We start from the raw sequence: 14,381 nt of genomic DNA, 5'->3' as shown, positions 1-14,381 counted from the left end.
ATGACAATGGCCAGGACAATGGCTGGAAAAATGGCTGGGGCGATGCCATCCAAATACCCATGTTTACATTTCTGCATTAAAGATACTGACACGAAACAATAATAATAAACGACGCCTTCGGTTATAATTATAATGCAATTAAATGCAAAGGGGCAAGCGAGCTGGACAGTAATGATGAAAATAATCCCTGGAGAAGGGGAACAAGAGGGACAAGGGACAAACATAAATCTCCAAACACAGCTAGGTGACTGGTGAGCGACCGAAAAAATCCGCCTGGTCCGGGTATCGAACCCGGGACCTCTCCATTACAAGTGGAGCGCTCTACCAACTGAGCTAACCAGGGGTTAGACGTCAGTAGAGCAAACGGGTTTTATCAGCTGCCACCAGTCTAACACCAACAAGGGTGAAGCTTGCAATTTAATGTTATAATTATAATGCAATTAAATGCAAAGGGGCAAGCGAGCTGGACAGTAATGATGAAAATAATCCCTGGAGAAGGGGAACAAGAGGGACAAGGGACAAACATAAATCTCCAAACACAGCTAGGTGACTGGTGAGCGACCGAAAAAATCCGCCTGGTCCGGGTATCGAACCCGGGACCTCTCCATTACAAGTGGAGCGCTCTACCAACTGAGCTAACCAGGGGTTAGACGTCAGTAGAGCAAACGGGTTGCAAGCTTCACCCGTGTTGGTGTTAGACTGGTGGCAGCTGATAAAACCCGTTTGCTCTACTGACGTCTAACCCCTGGTTAGCTCAGTTGGTAGAGCGCTCCACTTGTAATGGAGAGGTCCCGGGTTCGATACCCGGACCAGGCGGATTTTTTCGGTCGCTCACCAGTCACCTAGCTGTGTTTGGAGATTTATGTTTGTCCCTTGTCCCTCTTGTTCCCCTTCTCCAGGGATTATTTTCATCATTACTGTCCAGCTCGCTTGCCCCTTTGCATTTAATTGCATTATAATTATAACATTAAATTGCAAGCTTCACCCTTGTTGGTGTTAGACTGGTGGCAGCTGATAAAACCCGTTTGCTCTACTGACGTCTAACCCCTGGTTAGCTCAGTTGGTAGAGCGCTCCACTTGTAATGGAGAGGTCCCGGGTTCGATACCCGGACCAGGCGGATTTTTTCGGTCGCTCACCAGTCACCTAGCTGTGTTTGGAGATTTATGTTTGTCCCTTGTCCCTCTTGTTCCCCTTCTCCAGGGATTATTTTCATCATTACTGTCCAGCTCGCTTGCCCCTTTGCATTTAATTGCATTATAATTATAACATTAAATTGCAAGCTTCACCCTTGTTGGTGTTAGACTGGTGGCAGCTGATAAAACCCGTTTGCTCTACTGACGTCTAACCCCTGGTTAGCTCAGTTGGTAGAGCGCTCCACTTGTAATGGAGAGGTCCCGGGTTCGATACCCGGACCAGGCGGATTTTTTCGGTCGCTCACCAGTCACCTAGCTGTGTTTGGAGATTTATGTTTGTCCCTTGTCCCTCTTGTTCCCCTTCTCCAGGGATTATTTTCATCATTACTGTCCAGCTCGCTTGCCCCTTTGCATTTAATTGCATTATAATTATAACATTAAATTGCAAGCTTCACCCTTGTTGGTGTTAGACTGGTGGCAGCTGATAAAACCCGTTTGCTCTACTGACGTCTAACCCCTGGTTAGCTCAGTTGGTAGAGCGCTCCACTTGTAATGGAGAGGTCCCGGGTTCGATACCCGGACCAGGCGGATTTTTTCGGTCGCTCACCAGTCACCTAGCTGTGTTTGGAGATTTATGTTTGTCCCTTGTCCCTCTTGTTCCCCTTCTCCAGGGATTATTTTCATCACGCCTTCGGCTTCGGGGTAAATTTAAAAATAAGATCCTTCAAATCATCTCACTGTTTCACGCGGAAAGAAAAAAAAGGTCGAGGTACATTTAAGCTCTTCTTAAAGTTCTGAATGCGAAAGCATGTGCATCAATCTTGCTCTACGCGTGTTGGCGCGCTGACTGGCGCTGACTAGAGTTCCTGTATTAGCCCCGAGAGCGAACACAAACGACGCTGCGGTCGCCGCGCCCTGATTGGTTGAGGTTAGGGATGCCGCGAACTTTTTTCGAATCGAAGTTTCGATGATCGAATCAAGCGGTTCGAAAGGTTCGAAAGATTTCGATTTTTCGAATTTTCTATATCGTAAAATTCGACGGAGGTCGAATTTTCGAACTTGTTAAGCTAAGAAGTTCGACGCTTTTCAAACCGTCGAACTTATTACGCTAAAAAAATTCGATCTTTTTCGAACTTTCGAACTTATTGCGCTGCAAGGTTCGATGCTTGTCGAACTTTCGAACTTGACTGACCAACAAATTCGATGAATTTCGAACTTTCGAACTTATTTATCAAGAGAATTCGAAAAGTTTCGAACTTTCGAATTCTGAAAAGTCAGAGGTTCGACGAACTTTGAACTTTTAGGGTAAAAGTTCGACGTTCGTCGAACTTCGAAAGACCGACGGACGGTTTCATTTGATTTCAGGTAGTGGTGTACATTCGTAATTTTTTTTTCTCGAACTTTTACACGCGGTGCTGCGTTCCTTACGAAAGACAATGTCGTTTATTTCAATGTTCTGGCATGCTTAGGTTTAAAGAAATAAATCCCCGAAGGGGCGAGGAAGGACGACGGGTTTTTGACGATTATCGCTTGTGCCAGATTTGAAGCACGCTGCAGCCGGAGCTATTTATGGTAGATATGTTATACTTTTTTAAGAATGATCTATGTATAGCCTAGGTAAGTGCCGTCTTAAGATGTGATTATTGTTATTCAACGTGAGTTTCGAAGAAATGTCCAAACATGTATCTGCATGCAATTATGACCTAAACTTGATATTTATTTTCGTCTAAGTTGTTTGAGGTACCGCATTTAAATTTACACCACAGACAGTACATATCATTGCCATCTGCAGAATACAAAATAATATATTCATTGTTTTTTTCCCGTTAAGGAATAAATTAACTCATGGCAGAAGATTTCTAATAATGTTCAAGTTCAGCACGTCATTAAAAGAAAACTTTTTTTTTTCGCTTCACGTTCCTGGGACGTGTTTCTTTTAGCCTGTACACATTTTGGTAAAAGAAACTTGTTTCGAAGTTCTGAACCTCTGAATATGCAAGAATAGAACACTTCCGACGAATTCTCGATAGTTTTTTTTTTCCTGCTTTTTATTCCCGCATTTATTCTTTTTTTTTTTCTTTTTTTTTGTTACTATCGGCACAGGTGTTTAGGTCGAAAAGACAGCTTTGAACTTCCGAACCACTAAGCATGTGACGAGCAGTGCCTTCTGACAACGAGTTTCTAACAATGAACATCTACGCAACCTTTTATGGAGTGAAGAGCGACAGTAGCTATACATATGCATAAATAATTTCAGATTAAAATAAGCTCGACCACGCCCTATTTCCCCGTATTGTTTTCTTTAACAGTCCGAAATACCTGCAAGGGGAAGAAGAAGGCTGAAGCACCCCCCCCCCCCCCCCCCCCTCCCCATTCGCTACCCTCTTTCCCCCGTTTTTCCTCTTTCGACGCCACTTGTATGGTAGAACGCTCCTCGACCTCGAGTTGTGTCGGCTTTTGTGCTTTTTGCGAGGCGATTCCTCCGTCCCAGAAAATAAACCTCCAGGACAATTATAAACTTCACCGGATCGGATTACTACCAGCGTGCAAGGGGTGGCGAGGTAGTTTGCCAGGTCGCATCAAGGTTTTTCTGAGCCTCAACCTCCTGCTCGCCCCTGGCCGTTTCGAACTGGATGAGTCTCGTAAAACAGTGTGTTCGTGCAATCACTACTGCGTAATGCAGGTTAAAGATTCCCCCCCCCCCCCCCCCCCCCCCCCCCCCCCCCCCAGGGCTGGCGGTCACAATTCTGCACTGGCAAATATTCTAGCACGTCCGGCCGGGACACTCGTCGCCTCATTTAATTGCCTCACCAACTTCGCAGAATCTAGATATCACACCCTAACTTTTCTAAACTTGATTTTGTGAAAACCAGTGAGTCGTGAAAACGTTATTTGAAACTGAAACTGTGGAGAAACTTGAAAATCGAACTTCGAACTTTGAAAACTTGGATTAGAGAGAAATTCAAATCTTCAAAGTTTTTTTTTTTTTTTTTTTTAATTTAACGTTAAAAAAGAATCGAACCTTCGAACTTTTCGAACTTTATGCAAAAAGAAATTCGAAATCTTCGAGTTGTTCGAACTTCATGTCTATAAAAATTCGAAGCGTTCGAAGTTTTCGAATTTTTTTTACAAAGAATTTTGAAATCTTCGAATTTATCGAACCTGAAGTAAAAAAATATTCGAAATATTCGAATTCGAAATTTTAGAAACCGTGAAAGCTTCGAAATTTTCGAATTCGAAACACCGCTGTGGTCAAAAGTTGCGAATTTTTCGAAATCGAACCTCGGTCGGTACGAAAATATCGAAATTTTTCGAAATCGAACCTCAGTTCGCTTCGCAAATATCGAAACCTTTCGAAATCGAACCTAGGGTGGTTCGCGACATCCCTAGTTGAGGTGTACCGTGACGTCAGGGGGATGACTCCGCTCCGCGATCTCGCATCGGCTCGCTTCCCAGCACCGGTTTCCTGGTTTGGCGTTGTGTGCCGCAAGCACTTCGAGGAGCTGGACTTCGTTTACCCGGTGTACAAGACGTTGAGTTAGGCCGATATTGACGTGCTTTAGTACATTTTATAAGCCTGCTTATCCCTTTTACCTTTAAAATTAGGTTACAAATCCCGAAAGCTATCGGCGGAGGCAATTCCGCCGATGAACCTCTCCGTCCGTCCACACGACACAAGGCAGTTTTGTGAGGGATCGGTGAAGTGGTGGCGTAAGTGTTTCAGACGCTGGAATTCTGTTCCTTTCATGTTCATGATTTAGTACGATATTGCATCCCGCTTTCAAGGCATTTGAAGTGGCATTTATATCATCGGCCTTTGAGTTTATATCACAGCATTTATATCACAGGGCCAATTAGCTCGCGACCCCGACTTTGCGCTGCCACTCTGCATGCGCTGGTTCACAGATGTTTTAAAGGCCCTGTGTCTGATTATCTTTGAAGTGCTCGTGGAACAGGGTTGTTTTACATAATGTAACTTCTTCGTGAATTAATTATATAGTTTATACACGTATGCAGGCATATTTCTTACAAGATGCACAATTACTGAAAATTAGTTTGTATGGTAGCAGCAAAAACGGCCGAATTGGCCCCAGTTGCCTGTATGATATGTATTGAACTGCCCAAAGTATGCACAGCAATAGTGCCGTAATTTGGAATGTTTATACTTTTTCTTGACATTTTTATTCCAGCCTTGGGTATTCGGAAAATACACCGTTTAGTCTGAATTGTCATTTCTAATTAAAAGAGATACTGCTGCAGGTCTCCAAAAGCTTCCTCAGCTTCCAAACTGCCTACAGCTGGACTCTCTGACAACAGAAAAAAACAGGAGTAAAAGCAAGCATTCGAACGTCTGTCCAGTGGTAGATGCAGCACTAGTAGCAGAAGATGTGGAACCTGTGAAGAGCGACAGTCTGCCTGAGAAAAGCTTGTGGTATTTTAGCTTCAGGACAATTCGATCTAAGTAAAATCTCAATTTTAGGGTTTAAGGGACTAATAACGAGCTAGACACCTTGGCTTATGTTTGTTATACATTACTTGAGGGTTGATATAAACAAGTCCACCGATACCACCAGTTTAGTCCATTGAAATACTATCCGAATCCAGCAAAGGTCAAATGCGAGAAATGTATATAATAAATGTTCCTTGTTTTTTTTTTGTTTTTTTTTTTTACTTTGCCCCTTCACTTGGGCTGTCTTACTTGTGATTCTCTCCCCATGGCCCAGGCTGTATTTAACCTGTTGCTCGAGCAGCATGCAGCTTTTCTGCTTCAGCGATCTTGTTTAAAAACAGAGATGCAAAAAAACTAGTATACATAACCTGCCAATTCATTCAGACCATCAGCAGCATTTATTGTGCGAGATGTAAACCTATAGTGATGCTCCTGCAATTCTGGCCATATTTTTTTTAGAAATAAATGAACTGCGCAAAGGACGAGGACAGAGGTAGAAACGAGTGCGACACACAGAGCGCAGACTTCCAACTGTTTATTTGGCACAGACACAACAGTATATATGAGAGCAGCAATCAGTTTGCGGTTAAATAAGGTTTAAACATGACCGTCCAAAAAAAAAGAATTCCTTGTCTGATAGTGAAACAGATTGCGTGCTTATGCAATCTGTGGGGGCGGGGGCGGGGGCGAAGAGAAAGGGTCCCCGCTCCCGCATGCACAGTGGGGCAGGCATCTTTCGTGTGCGCGGCTACTTTTTCCTACCGCGCCATGGCCTCATGTTTTTTTTTAATTTCTAGTTCCTCATGCCAGACAGCGGCGACGCAGCTCCCGTCATCAGACCACCCCCCACGGCTGCATCGGTACTGTCCGGAAGTACTGACGTCGGACCCATGCTCGCTCATCTGAGAAGACCCTTGCTGACCCAGAAAAAAGGCCCCCCCGAAGACCATCAAAGACGTCCTCTGTTTTCGTTTTTGGAAGGAGGGAGATGTGTGGGCAACCTGGCGATTCCAAGCGGTTGGCCCAGGCTGCCCCTCCGACAATCATAAGTGGTCATCTTGACCACGAGGAGGCCAAGGGCAACTGGCCACGCGAGCGGCGCTCCGCCGCTGATAAAAGGCCGTCGCAGCGGACGCGCGGGGGCTGTTGGGATCGCGGCGCAGGCGATAGCGCTCATTAAATGTTCACGTGTTGTTGAACCGGCGTGCTGTGTCATTCTCCGAGACGGGTAGCAGCAAGGGATATCCCACAAGTTGAAAACGAGAATTGTGCCTTTCCATTTTGTCGTGTTGCTATAGGCCTTCACAGCATATGGCGATGTCGCATGGCGGTTCGACATGCAGGTGTTGACACGAGGCCTGTGAAGGAATACTTTTCCGAGTCTGTCCGTTATATTGTCGAAGTTTGAAAGGTTCGTTCAAATGTCCCGGAGTGGTTACAAACCATGAAAAAACTGTTAAATTTAATTTTTTAACCATGCCCCGCCAGTCGGTAAGCGATTGACGACATTTTTACATTAGTGTACTTTTTGGTTGCACTATATCAATGCCGGCAACAATTTAAAAAAGGGGGATCGGTGGCCGAGTGGTCTAGCGCACACCAGCTCCGAGCACATGGAGCGGAAGCTCGCTCTGCAGAACCCAAGGATTCTAAGTTCCATTCCCACCCCTGCTTGTTTTGATCTGGATGAGCATCGTACCGGCGTGCGGTCGTGTATCACTACTGCGCGGTGCACGTTAAATGGCCCAGGCTAGCGGCTGTACCGCACTGGCTGGATCCCTCATCCACAGCTGAGACAAGTCACCCCTTGAGGCAGACTAAGCTCTAGGCTGTATAAACATACACACAACCCAAGAATTTTTTTTCTTTTATGAGAAAACTTTTTGCTTGGCGCGTCTCAAGAAAACTTCGAGGCGCAGTTTGAAAGCTGGAAGATATCGGAGTCTATCAGAGATGGACACATATCGTGGCTATTCAAATACGGGCTAATAAACGGATAAGCAAGATACGCACCGTGAACAGTCATAAAAGCGTGTCGTTCTCTCAATTTAAAATAGTATTTAATATTAAATGTATAACTTAATATGCTGTAAACTGTTTTTTTAATAACCATGTGCAGTATTGGTTGTATATTAACCTGTATGTGCAGGATCCATACTTCCTAGCAAATGAAAACGTATACCCGGGTGTGGCTAAACCGGGGCTCTTCGAGCGTCTAAGTGGCCGCTCCCGATTTCCTGGTAAACGTACCTCTCCGCCAAAACATCAGAAGGAAAGAGAAATAGAGTAAAACGCACCTTGCAATTTGGCAGCCTTGTGCCACCACGCATTGGACCACCCGGGTCAGTGACTGCCCAGTCATGTGTGCACTTTTGTTTCGCGGTTCAGAAAACGTTTTGCATTCTTTTCAATGTCGTATTCAAGGTCCATAGTCAGTTGCAGGCTAGTAGTGAAGTGGAAGCTTCTTCCACCTCTTTCCACTTTAGCAGAGAGAACGCTGGAAAGGAGGTCGCCTCCTCTCAAGCTTTCGCTTTGCCAGAGTGGAAACAGGTGGGAAGAGCTTCCACTTCACTTTTAACCTGTCACCGACTAAAGGGTGATGCTTACTTTCAGAGGGGCCATGCCCTCTATATTCCTTTCCTAGGCTACTACTACTCATGATTTCAGCTATATGGGTATCCTGTTTCCTTGACACGGAAACAGTTTCCCCGCTTAATGTAGCGGAAAAAACTGTCGTCACGACCTATGCACCAATTCATTTTCCCCGATAAATTTAGCGTAAAAACTGACGTGGCGACCCATGCATTTATTCAGGTTCCCCGCTAAATTCGGCGAGAAAATTGATGCGTTGGGCACTACGCCAGGAACCTACAGACAAATTCAGGTTCGCATGATTCAGACGAATTCAGGTTCCCCTGTGTGCAACGATAAATGTTATCGACTCCATAGATAACACTCCATGTAGTTTCTACGCTTGTTCTTTTATTTTACTTTTTTTTTTACCAATGAAGCATAAAGAGCAATTGCTTTATGATTGGAATTCACTGTATGCACCAACTGAGACTAAATCTCCGTTTTACGCCAAATCAGACCTCAGCGGTCCGATGGAACCATTCAAGCAGCGCGAACGTGCGCATTTCATTTTTATCTTGGGCTATCGTCACTGAGAGTTTAAAAAGCCCCTAAAAAGGAAAAAAAAATAAATAAAGTCTTCTTTAAACAGTCTGGTTGGGACAAGCGTGTAAAAACATTATTTTGAGAGAAAAAAAAATAGAGTTGAATATTGACGGCGTGAGTCTCGATTTAGTCGGTAGTCACCTCCTTTCCAGTTATTATCTCTCTCCGCATTTCGGGCGCGTGGAGGAGAGGTGGATCGGCTTGGCCATCACGTTGAGGTAAAGAGAGCTCCGTGACGTCATGGACTTTGCGCGCATAATTTAAAATAAATCTCTCGCCCTTGAATATTGCTCTAAAATATTTTTTTTTCGCGTAAAATTAGTTTTTTGACACGCGTGTCCCAACCAGATTGTTTAAAAAACAGATTTTACTTCTTTTCAGGGGCCCTTTTGCAGGGTGTGGCTTCGGCGACCTGATCGGTGTCTCAATGGTTGCGGAGAAAAGATGTTCGGAACCAGACCAGGTGAAGACCGTTTTATGAGCAAGCGCTTTGTTGTAAGCTGCGTGTTTATTAGCGGTGCTCCCGACGACTGAAATAAGTGAGCGGATAATTAGGAGTTCACTTCCAGTGGACCTATTGCTAAATTGCCCAAGCATCAAGGAGAATGCAGGGATTGGTGTTCCACGCGCCGCACGTGCTGGCCTCAGCAGTAGTAAATTTTCTAAAGGAAATACCTAAAACAATTTGCATCTTGCACGCGCGTTCGTCAACGCTTTAGTTTGGTTATTTCCTTCGAATCTTTAATACGGGGAAGGCGTGCACGTGTTGCGCGTGGAATACCAATCCCTGCATTCTCCTTGATGCCTGGGTAATTTAGCAATAGGTCTATTACCGGCTTTCTTGAGTAGAATTTCAAACAGATGTTCACGTGAACTGAACGGACGCTTACGGGTGCCTCGACGCGCTTCAGAAATAACGTGCATGCATTACAGTGTTGGGTGAAGTGCACATAGAAAGATCCTTGAGGTAAGGTACAAAGTAAACAAGTGGTATGTACTTCGAGGAAAGTCGTAACTACACCGGGTACAGTGAGTGTGTACTTGAAGTAAAGTATTAGAAATACAATGTACTTTCAAATTCAAGTACAAGTACTTTTTAACGCATTTTTTTTATGATGCCCTTTTCAATTTCTTTTTACTGTGGGCTTTTTTAGCTGGTATGCATTGCCCCAAAGGTGCGTACCCCTGGGGATAAGTGATACAATGCTGGTTGCATCAGTAATTTTCGGAAATGGCGGCGAATATTGAATCAGGTTATGTGGCCGCAAAGTAGTTATTTTCGGAAATGGTGCCAAATTCAGGAGTCCCTCCGACTTTTGATTTTTGTGCCGCTTGTACTGGCTTCGACCCGAGGGGGTTAAGGTAGCAAAGCGCACATAAAGTCTCCCTAGGTTAAGCGTACTAGAAGAAAGAATAACGTCAGCCCCGAAACTTCGGCGAGCAATCCACTCGTGGAGAGTATCCTCTCCTAATATATTTATCTCCCTCGCTTGCGCTGACCAAGCGAGAAGTAGCGAGAGTTCAAAATGATTCTAATCTCCCCCCTTCTTTTCCCGTAAAAACGAAGCGATGCGTCGCCTGCTCACGTTCCTGGTGAGAGTTGCCTACCTAAGAATATCCATCCCATTATGTTTTTTAGAGTTGACAAAGCATCAATTTATGATATAAAATTAACGAGACCAAATTCGGAGAATGGACTTTGAAGTCGGGAGCTGTGCTTTCCTTGAAAAGGACCAGAAAAAATAGTTTAAGTAGTAGTAGTAGTATGCGTTGTAGTTGAAAAGGGGGGAAGGAGAGAGTCAATCGTGTATGCGCACAAGGCGCATCTATACTGCTCAACATTTTCTCTTGCGTGAAACTTTTTATATCCTAATTACAAGGGCACACTTAACTGCAGTTACGCTAAGCCACAATTACCACACATTTTAGAGACTTTTTAGTGTTGTGTTGTTTACCCGCAGCCTCGGGGTTTTTTCAACCATGAACCACCACACATTAATTGTAGACAATATTCTGCGGCTATGCAGTCCAGGCGCTTGAACGGGCGCTTGAACAACTTGAGCACTCAACAAAGCTGTGCTCACGCACCCCTAACTTTTTCTAAAGTAGCTATCCGTGAGTATATGGTGTGTTAACTGTGGTGACGTGTAGCAGCTAGCAGTTTGAGGTGACTAAACTGCGGGTAAAGGTGCCTGTGTAAAAGGTGTATTATCCATGCATTAGTTATTTTTGCTTATACATGGGGCTGAAATTATTGCGTACCTGCTTAATTTAAGTAATTATTTTTAAACAGCGCCTTAAGTTTACTTTGTGTATGGAACATGATAATAGACAGTTTTAGTATAGCGTTGCTGCCTCTTGCGTACGCAATACGCAATAGTATAGCGTACGCTAAAAATGAGCTGCTCGGACCAAATTTAGTTGTGCGTTACGTTTTCGAGTGAACACCGCGCATGATCTTGGTTAGATTTGCTAAAGCTGCAGAATTCCGCGTGCTTATAGCGCAACCATGCTCCTGGAAAGAAATATTGAAAATGAAAACGTGTCCAATCATTTTATTTCAAATTAAACCAAGCCGCGGCTGCCTCGTCAAGCGCGCTTTTCTGAGGGGTACAGAGGATACGAGTAAAGGCCGGTTCAGACACTTGAGTTTGAGTGCGTTTGACTGCGTTGCGTCGAGAACCGAAAGAGAGTCACCGGCACATCTGTGCTTCGTGTGAAGCGTGCAATCGAATTCAAAGAATCATCTTAGCACGCGAGATAAGTAGCAGGGATGTCCTGGTTTCTTGCTGCCGCAACGCAGTCAAACGCAGTCAAGCGCAACTTTCTGAACCAGGCTTAAGAGTGCGTAGCCAAATTCGATCACGGAGCCTCCGTCAATCTTCCCTTTGAAACGGCACCTTTTATCAATGCTATCGCGGAATGAAATTCATGACCTACTGATGTCCAGTACATAGCGAGAACTTTGGCGATTTCTTTTAGAGTCGCTCGTCCATCGGCGATGAACTGTGCGAATAGGCTTAGCGTTGAGCAGATCGCAGCGTTGACGCACATTCCGAGCGGCGAACATTTTCACTGTGCACTCCTTCAGCTGCACGGCGATCTGATTCGACCGCCGTAGGTCGAACACCACGCAATTTCACGTAACACAGAACTTCGAAAACACCACGTCGCCTTTGCTGCGCCAGTCGAGGTAACCGCCATCTTGAAACTGGTGCTCTCGTTGGGTCCGAGATCTCTCGAGAACGTCCCGCAGAGCCCGCTAGCCCGCCACGCAAAATCCCCAGCGTTGCGTGCGTACGCAATACGCTAGTTCTTCTATTGCGTTCTGCGCACGCGCACTCCCGACCCGCAATTTTATTGCGTACGCAAGGCTATAGCGTACGATCCACTAAAACTGTCTAATAACAGTCCGAACGTGAACATGCGCGCACCGTCTCCAAAGCATTGGCTGCTTATGCATGCCTCTTCGAGCTTACCTTCCCTTTGCTTCAAACACAAACACACGATAATATGACCGTCTTATCAAAAGCATTGGGTGCATATTAAAATATATTTTAAGTGGTTTTAGCTTTTTTCCGCAAAATACCCGCCCGTCACTTTTTATTGCAAAGAGATGTAGCTTCGTTTGTTCGGTGCCGCGGAAAACCTTACCGATTGAAAATACTGATGTCGCTTCTTAATACACATTTACAGCGCACATGTACTGTTACGTGGGCAACTTTAAATTACTGCTTTGGTGTTCCTTGACAATGCAACAATTTACTGAGTTCTTTTAAAATAAAAGCCAGCAGCATAGGAGCAAAAGTGTGTGTGTGTGTGGATTTGGGGGGGGGGGGGGGGGGGGGGCGAAAGTGGGGGTTTCCCTTTTCCGAAGTAATGCTTAAAATTCTATGTAAACAATACGGGGGGAAAATTTTGCCCCCCCCCCCCCCTCCTTCCCCTTCCGTCGAATACACTGTGTTTATTTCCGGAAGAGCGCTGTACCTTTCTAAAATAAAGGATACGCAATATTCTAAATACGAAGAGTAGTAAAACTTACTCTTAGAGGTGTTTAACCTAATTAACTGTGCACGAGGACGAAATGAAAGATCTCTTAAAATCTGGGCGTCTGAGAGCCCAGTAAAATGCTCCATCGGAAAATTACATTGGCCCGCATAATGCCACAACGAGAACTATAAAGCTTATCTAATACCCCATAATAATATCATACCTTCGACTCCAAAGTGTTCAGCTGAGGTTCCCGCGCCGACGAGAAAAGTGGGCACCGACGGCACGGTCTGGAGACATCGAACTTTATCGCTGTGGGTTGTGCTTCCGCCACGTTTTCCGCACACCCACAGGATGTCATTATATCCGACGGTGTGCGCAATCAGCCTTAACTCTTCACACGTGATACGAATCAATATTTGAACTTTCATCTTTATTTCAACAATCTTGTGTCGAGACCACCGGACAAAAAGCGTCCAGTATAGGTGGCTTCCCAAAACGCTTTCTCCCTTCCGGTAAGCCACGTTCCCGGCCATGCTGATGAACAGCGTCCGCCACTTTCCCCGTTAGTTTCCACGCAGACACTTAGTTATTGGCGTCCTTTCTGGTGTTGGTGAAATGCACAAGCATGGCGAATGGCTCCGTCGATGACAGAACTCGCTGAGTACGACCGGAGACGCATTTCGGCGGCATTTAACCTTGCCTACTCCGCATTTTTCTTTCTTCGGAATACGCGCTGTGGAATCTACTGGGGCTATTATGGCCACCGACGGGCCAACTTCTCTATGGATGGTTATAAAGACCGGTGCGTATAAAAATCGAGTATCAGCCGACGCTCCTTCGTGTCGCCGACCCCTCCGGCAGATGCGGTCGATGACGACGCAAAAGAACACGAGCGAGCTGGAAAACATTGCCTCTGTGCATAGAGAGAACAGTTCATCAACATATGGCTTCCGGCGATATTTCAAGTCGGAATTACGTCACGTGGTGTTGACTGCGTCAGCATCACCTAGAGTAACCTAGGCCTGCGAACATCGTCCTCTACCTCCATTAAGCGTCATCCCAGACGGGGGCCGACTCAGCGATTGGACTCGAGCCCGATTCCGAGCGTCCTTCCACGCGTTCATTTGACACGAGGTCCAGCCGAACAATGACTAGTCACTCGTGTCCAATCTCGTGTCTTCGCTCGATTTGTCTATGATGACGTCCACACTCTATAGCAGGGGTCTCAAACACGCGGCCTGCGGGCCGCATGTAGCCCGTGACTTGCTGGGACGCGGCCCGCAGGCAACCGGCTACGAGTCCCGGTCCCAATGTCGCTAGAAATGGCATGGCATGCGCCATTGTGATCTCATTTCGTTGATTAATTTTCTCTCGAAAAGTAGCCCTGCTGTTTTAACGTATTCACATAGTTTATACTTATCTGTGTTCATTTGCCCTTTGTTTCGCATAATATTTTGCTTCCCAGCTTTCTGTAATGTACAAAAATTCCGCTACTAGTCTGCAAGCGCGAGCTCTTCATTAAAGGATGCATTTCGGCTGCGCGAACTCTCGATCAGCAGGAGCAACTGGCAAAGATAAAGCTACGAACTCGGAATTCTCGCCTTCAAAAATATATGACCATTAAAAG

General features: G+C 45.3%; 1 protein-coding gene across 2 annotated transcripts in view; it reads right to left on the bottom strand.

Annotated features, from left to right (window-relative positions):
- Nucleotides 1-13,016, bottom strand: part of LOC8027684 (serine proteinase stubble) — a 66,547-nt gene extending 53,531 nt beyond the window's left edge. For both annotated transcript variants that reach the window (XM_029990641.4, XM_002409183.5), the window contains exon 1: nucleotides 12,975-13,016. The gene's annotated coding sequence lies outside the window, so the exon portion shown is untranslated. The remainder of the gene's footprint in view (nucleotides 1-12,974) is intronic.
- Nucleotides 13,017-14,381: the final 1,365 nt, after the last annotated feature.

The sequence above is a fragment of the Ixodes scapularis genome, unplaced genomic scaffold (assembly GCF_016920785.2).
Source record: "Ixodes scapularis isolate PalLabHiFi unplaced genomic scaffold, ASM1692078v2 PGA_scaffold0__279_contigs__length_252992795, whole genome shotgun sequence".
Taxonomy (NCBI): Eukaryota; Metazoa; Arthropoda; class Arachnida; order Ixodida; family Ixodidae; genus Ixodes; species Ixodes scapularis.
The sequence above is the reverse complement of the archived record's forward strand: the minus strand, read 5'-3'. Positions and strand labels throughout refer to the sequence as shown.